Here is a 7,386-nt window from a genome sequence, read left to right as displayed (position 1 = left end):
TTCTTGGATTGAGTTTCATTTTATAAGAACAGAGTGTACCGAAGGTCTCCTTGAGGTCTTCCAAATGATGATCTTCCCTTCGACTTTTCACCAGCATATCATCCACGTATCCTTAGACATTCCTTCCAATTTAATGTGCAAACATCTTGTTCATGAGCCTCTAATACGTCGCTCTTGTGTTCTTGAGACCAAATGGCATCACTTTATAACAGAAAAGGCCTTGGCTGGTGATGAATGAAGTTTTCTCCCGGTCAGCCTCATCCAGCTTAATCTGGTTGTAACTAGAGAAAGCATCCATAAAGCTCAACAACTGGTGCCTCATTGTTGAGTCTACTAGGACGTCAATCCATGGAAGTGGATAGCTATCTTTGGGGTTGACCTTTTTTAAGTCTGTGAAATTTAGACACATACTCCACTTTTCACTAGCCTTCTTGACCATCACTACGTTGGCTAGCCAGTCGGGATAGTACACCTCCCTTATGAACTCTGCATCTTGCAACTTGCAAACTTCTTCCGCTATAGCTCTATCTTACTCTTGGGAAAACACTGTTTTCTTCTACCTGATAGGGGGAAAAGAGGGTGATACGTTCAACCTATGAACCATAACTAAGGGGTCGATCTCAGGCATGTCTTCGTGACTTTAAGCAAAGACATCCTAGTTCTCCCTTAGGAAAGTCGTAAGCGCTTGACAAACAGGTGGATTGGCGAAGGTGCTGATCCTAGTTGTCCACTCAGGTCTGGAGTCATTAAGAAGTATTTCCTTCAACTCCTCAACGGGCTCGGCAACCGTCTGTTGCTCTTCTATGCTCAGAGTCTGTAAATGGTCGTCCATCTTCAACATCGCTATGTAGCATTCGCGTGCTGTCACTTGGTCTCCACATACCTCTCTTACCCTATATTCGGTGGGGAACTTGATCAACAGGTGATAGGTCGAAGTCACGGCCTTCCACGAATTGAGTGTAGGTCGGCCCAGTATGGCATTATAAGCGGATGAACAGTCGATGACAAGGAAAGTCACATCCTTGGTGATTTGTTGAGGGTAATTTTCAATCGTTACAAGTAGTGTAACTGCCTCGATGGGATATACTTTCGTGCCTCCGAACCCAACTAGTGGTGCATTGGTCAGTACGAGTCGTTCTTTCCCAATTCTCATTTGCTGGAATGCCAGGTAATACAGGATATTAGCTGAGCTCCCATTATCGACTAGGACCTGATAGGTGTTGCAATCTCCCACCCGTATGGTAACAACAAAAGCATCATCATGGGGGTGGTGGCAAGGGAGTCAATACCGTACCGGAGGCTATACCGATTTGGCCAGCGGTATGATATATTTCGGATACCGGTCAATACCGGTGTATCATTTCGGGTTTACCGCTATTTTATATATTTAATATATATATATATATATATATACACACACACACAAAATCTCTATTTACTATAAAACATTACCTCAAAAATCTCTATTTACTATAAAACATTAGTCGCATAAAAAGAAAAACACAATATAAAAAACTAAAAAACTTAATTACTCATTGCATATTCATACAAACAAAACAAAAAAGTTGCCACTTAAAAAAAAAAAGAAAAAATTCTATTGATGTGATGCAATTAATGCATCACATAACGTGGGGCTCAAAATTGAAAAGAAAGGAAAGGCTGAACCATTCAGCCCATCTTTTATTAAAAAAATATAATTTTTTGACATTTTCAAGGTTAGTCACGTGTGAAAGGGCTTAGGAAATTTCAAATAAGACACAAAACAATGAAAGAGAAACCACATAGCATTGTTTTTGTTCAACCACAAAGAGAAGAAGTCAGAGCAACGGAGAAGGAAAACAGATGAGAAGAAGGAAAAAAAAAAGGAAGAAGAAGATCTAATCGGCAATGTCAATGTGGTGGCAACTTGCTGCACTGGGGTTTGTTCAAATCATGCATTTCTTCTAATTTTCCTTTTAGTTTTTGTACCGGCCGAATTTCTTTTTTCCGCCCGAAACATCCAGTATACTCCGGTATGGCCGGTATTGTCTGATATAGGCCGGTATCTTGAGCGGTACATTTTGAAGGTGTTTCGGTACCGGTTCATCGACTGGTACGAAAAATTCCGGCCATACCGGCCAGTACGGTATGGTATTAGCTTCCTTGGGTGGTGGAGACATCGGGTATCTTCTTCTAAAAACCTAACTATGAGATTGTCCATCCGTGTCATCTTTAGGACGAACCTCGTTAGTTGGAAGTTTTGAAAAATCCTAAGGTAGGTTTTTCGTGCCTTCCTAGTCGAGCTAGATGCTGTGGAGCCCTCTATTATCATTCTTATGTCCCCTAAGGGCGGCCTGGGGTACTCATCATTCCACCCACCAGTCTGTTCTTGCGGTGAGTTATTATCTGTTCTTTCTCTGCTGACGAATCGTTGTAACTTTCCCTATCTGATGAGGGCCTTGATCTATTGCTTTAAGTCGTAGTATTCAAATGTGTCATGACCATGGTCACGATGAAAATGAAAGTACTTTTCTTTGGACCTCCTGTTGAGATCTCCTTTTAACTTACCAGGCCACGTTAAGGTGGTATCGCCCTTGATCTGCATTAGGACCTAATTGATTAGGGTAGTCAGTGAGTGAAATTACTAAACCTTGCACTGGGCAGTTTAGAGTGCCTATCTTCTCGTCAGTCTCTGGTTCTAATCGTCTTCTGCCCTCTTTCCTGCCACGCATCTTCCTACTTGTCCCACTTCTTGGGTTTTTCCTCTTGGGCCAGTAGTGTGTCTTTTGCGTTTATGTACATAGTGCGCATTTGGGTTAGGATGAAAAATGAAAATTATTTTACTATTCAACTTATTTTTGCTACTATTCATAGGCCCTATTGCACTTTTTGGCAGTATTCATGGGCCTTACTGTACTATTTTAACTAACTTTTACCTTTATCTACAGTACTTTCAGCAATAATGTTTTAGTTTCAGCAAAATAAGCAGTATCCAAACTTACTCTTAGTGGCTCGGTAAAGTACGCCTGACATGGTTTTTGGGTCGTTTTTATATGAGGAGGACAAAAACTTCCCCTTCTGCAAGCCATTGGTAAAAGTAGCAACAAGTATCTTATCATCAGCTTTATCTATCGAAAGAGCTTCTTTGTTGAAGCTTGCTATGTATGATCTCAGTGTCTCATCCTCCCGTTACTTGATGCTCATTAGGCACGTAGTGAATTTCTTGTACCTATGCCCCCTTATAAAGTGCGATGTAAACTACGCACTTAGCTCTTTGAAGGTACTGATGGAGTTAGGTGTCAATCTGCTGCACCATACCATAGCAGGACCTTTCAATGTGGTTCAGAAAGCTCAGTATATGATCTCGTCCTGTCGCTTTTGTCTACTTAGGGCATTACTACTCTCTGGTCTTTCTCGATCCCGCCTCTCGGTGGTGTGCTGAGGGCTGGTGCCTTCTTGCTCCTTCCCCTGATTATTAGGCTTAGAGTTCCTTTGGCGCATCTACTTTTCCAGGTTGTGGTTTTGCTTAGTAAGGCATTCCACAGCTGCGGCTAGAGTTTGTACCTGTCTTTCGAGGATAATAGTGCATGATTCACCTTCTTGATTGTTGTTGGTTGCCATCGAGCGTGTGAGCCCCATACAACTATTTGTCTAAGAAGCGGTAATATGGCTGCTATCGCGTTCCCTACAGGCAGCGCCAACTGATGATGCCAAAAATCGTCAGTGAGTCGCACGGTCCTCATGTGCTCTTGACAGAACCTACGAAACGAAAACATAGAAGATCTTACAGAGAGTATAGGTGTGGTACTGGCCAAATACCCTCCGAATGTTAAGTTAGAGAGAGAGAATTTCTACAACTCTAGAGTGTCAGAACTGGGGAATTACGCGTACCTCGATTTATGAGGGTTTTAGGGTTTTTATAATAGTATAGAGCTGACCTTCATTTCTTGGTGGAGAAGGTATTTTCTTGTAGAGAAGATTCTCATTAATACTCATATTTTATGGGATTTTTTCCTTGTAGAGATTCCTTTAATTATGGTTGGGCGTAAAATGCAAGATATTTCCATACTAGGATTCTTGGATACCACTCATGCCACGTTGGTGCCATGTGGCTTCAACAAAATATCTCCCTTGGACCCGTCTACTATAAGGAGTCCAACCGTTGCCTTGCCTTTCCATCCAAGTCATGAGCCCCTCTACTAATTCTTTAGTTGGTAGAATATCCAGGCTGTCTACTCCGTCACTTATGATTATCTTTGTTAATTGGATCCGTTTGCTTTGGGATTTGTCCCTATCATTTATATCATAACCAATGATAGTTTTCAGTCTACATCTCCAAAGTAGTAGTAGTAGTTGTTGAAACATTAAATTTTCAACCAAAAAGAAACTGGTTACATAAAACATTGCCAAGAAAAATTTATAAAAATAAAAGTAAAAGTTTTGGACAAGTTTACGGGGTCAAAAATATGAGTACATATTCTCTGTACCATTTGTTGTGTACCACTCTATGTTCCATCAATCATAACTTGTCATGTATTGATTTTACTTTCCTTATAAAATAACTAAAGTTTAAAATGGAAAAAAAAAATTAATATATGATAAGTTATGATTGGTGAAATATAAAATACTACACAAAAAATGGTACAGAGAATTTGTATTCCAAAAATATATGTCCTGACAAGTTTATAGACAAATTTTCTCAAAAATCTCTAGTTGAGAAAATTAAGGAAGCAACTGCTCCTTCAATCTCTCTATAAATTGAAGTGATAAAAACAAATAAAGGTTTCAGAAAGAATAAAGAAAGCACACACACGGACAGAACAATAAAGAGCAGCAACAAGCAAGTAAAAAAGAAAAGAAAACAAGTGAAAAGAAAAGGATACAGAGGCTTGAAAAAGTTTCAGCAATAGTTTTGTATGTGGGACTTCACTGGTACTCTTTTTCTCTAAATCTCTCTCTCCTATTCTCAAAACTGAATTTTTGTTTGGCAAAATAAATAGGATCGGGTTTTATGAGGAGTTCCGAACTCCATATATGAAATTTGGAGTCCATGACTTGTAGATCCTATTTGAGAATTACCAAATAAAAATTCTCTCAAATTTTTTCCCAATTTCTTCTCAAAATTCATTGGAATCATTGACTCTACTACTTCAATTAATCCAATGGAGTACCTAAGTCTACCATTCAATCAATCTATATATATATATATATATAAAGGCAGAGATCTCATGAGGAAAAGCATGAGGTTCTACCATATGGCACACTCTTTGAAGAGAATTTAAATACTCTTAACCACATCAGAAATAAGAACAAATTTTAAATTAGTGACTCTTTATTTCCTTTAGTTCAATGTTTCAAAACTACTTTTTTTTGTCAATGTTTCAAGACTACTATTTATTTCATTTGGTTCAATGTTTCAAGATTTTTCCTCTCTCTCACACACAAAAAATTCTTTGCATTTCCATTCACCCTTTTCACTTTTCCTTTATATACACATGCCCATAGCCCTTCATGTCATCTCATCTCAGACACACCAAACTAAAGATGATGTCATTTACCTTCATCCTCCAACGAAACCTACATAACTCCAACATTGTTGTATCATTTGATCCTAACTCGTATGTGTAGGCCATGACCAAGGAAGGGAGTTTGCGTTTTTTATTTAGTAACGGTAGTTTACAGTTTTGATGTTGAAGTCGAACGTTGTGATTTTGTGAAGATTGTGATTCACTTTGAGTCTATAGGAGTTTGGGATTTTGGTTTGGAAAAGTCGTAAATATATTTTTATTTTTAGAACTAAAAAGAAATAAATTTAATTGATTATTTATGAATTTAGCCTTTTTTATTATTTTGTTTTAGAACTCATAATTTGTAGATTTTTTTTTGTAGGTTTCTTATTTCTATTTTGTGTGGTATGAGCCACAGTGAAAAATATCATCTATATATATCTAAAAGTTGAAGTATAGCATTTATTATTTATATACTTATGTTGAGCCACATCAGAGGCCACACCATCTTATTTCTACATCTCTCTCTTTTTTCTTTTTTTCTTTTTTTTTTCTTTTTTTCTTTTTTTAACTTTCATTCTTCCTATTCTCAAATACTTCCCCTTCTGCAAGCCATTGGTAAAAGTAGCAACAAGTATCTTATCATCAGCTTTATCTATCGAAAGAGCTTCTTTGTTGAAGCTTGCTATGTATGATCTCAGTGTCTCATCCTCCCGTTACTTGATGCTCATTAGGCACGTAGTGAATTTCTTGTACCTATGCCCCCTTATAAAGTGCGATGTAAACTACGCACTTAGCTCTTTGAAGGTACTGATGGAGTTAGGTGTCAATCTGCTGCACCATACCATAGCAGGACCTTTCAATGTGGTTCAGAAAGCTCAGTATATGATCTCGTCCTGAATACCTTGTAAGTGCATGAGGGTTTTGAATGACTCCAAGTGATCCAAGGGATCCTTAGACCCGTCATAGGCTTCTATCTGCGGCATACGGAACTTTGCTAGAAGGGGGAACGAAGTGATGGGTGTTGTGAAGGGCGAATTCATCCAGTGGACCAACTCGTCGAGGTTGTTTGACACCCGTCCCTTGAGGGCATTCATCATGAAGTCCATCCTCTCCTTCATCATCTGCATCTCTGCAACCATGTACGGTGGTGCTGTGTCTGCGACAGATGGGCAGCTAGTGTCCTGTCGCTTTTGTCTACTTAGGGCATTACTACTCTCTGGTCTTTCTCGATCCCGCCTCTCGGTGGTGTGCTGAGGGCTGGTGCCTTCTTGCTCCTTTCCCTGATTATTAGGCTTAGCGTTCCTTTGGCGCATCTACTTTTCCAGGTTGTGGTTTTGCTTAGTAAGGCATTCCACAGCTGCGGCTAGAGTTTGTACCTGTCTTTCGAGGATAGTAGTGCATGATTCACCTTCTTGATTGTTGTTGGTTGCCATCGAGCGTGTGAGCCCCATACAACTATTTGTCTAAGAAGCGGTAATATGGCTGCTATCGCGTTCCCTACAGGCAGCGCCAACTGATGATGCCAAAAATCGTCAGTGAGTCGCACGGTCCTCATGTGCTCTTGACAGAACCTACGAAACGAAAACATAGAAGATCTTACAGAGAGTATAGGTGTGGTACTGGCCAAATACCCTCCGAATGTTAAGTTAGAGAGAGAGAATTTCTACAACTCTAGAGTGTCAGAACTGGGGAATTACGCGTACCTCGATTTATGAGGGTTTTAGGGTTTTTATAATAGTATAGAGCTGACCTTCATTTCTTGGTGGAGAAGGTATTTTCTTGTAGAGAAGATTCTCATTAATACTCATATTTTATGGGATTCTTTCATGGTAGAGATTCCTTTAATTATGGTTGGGCGTAAAATGCAAGATATTTCCATACTAGGATTCTTGGATAC

This window comes from Quercus suber, unplaced genomic scaffold, assembly GCF_002906115.3.
Source record: "Quercus suber isolate HL8 unplaced genomic scaffold, Cork oak 2.0 scaffold_160, whole genome shotgun sequence".
NCBI lineage: Eukaryota > Viridiplantae > Streptophyta > Magnoliopsida > Fagales > Fagaceae > Quercus > Quercus suber.
Note: the sequence above shows the minus strand (reverse complement) of the source record.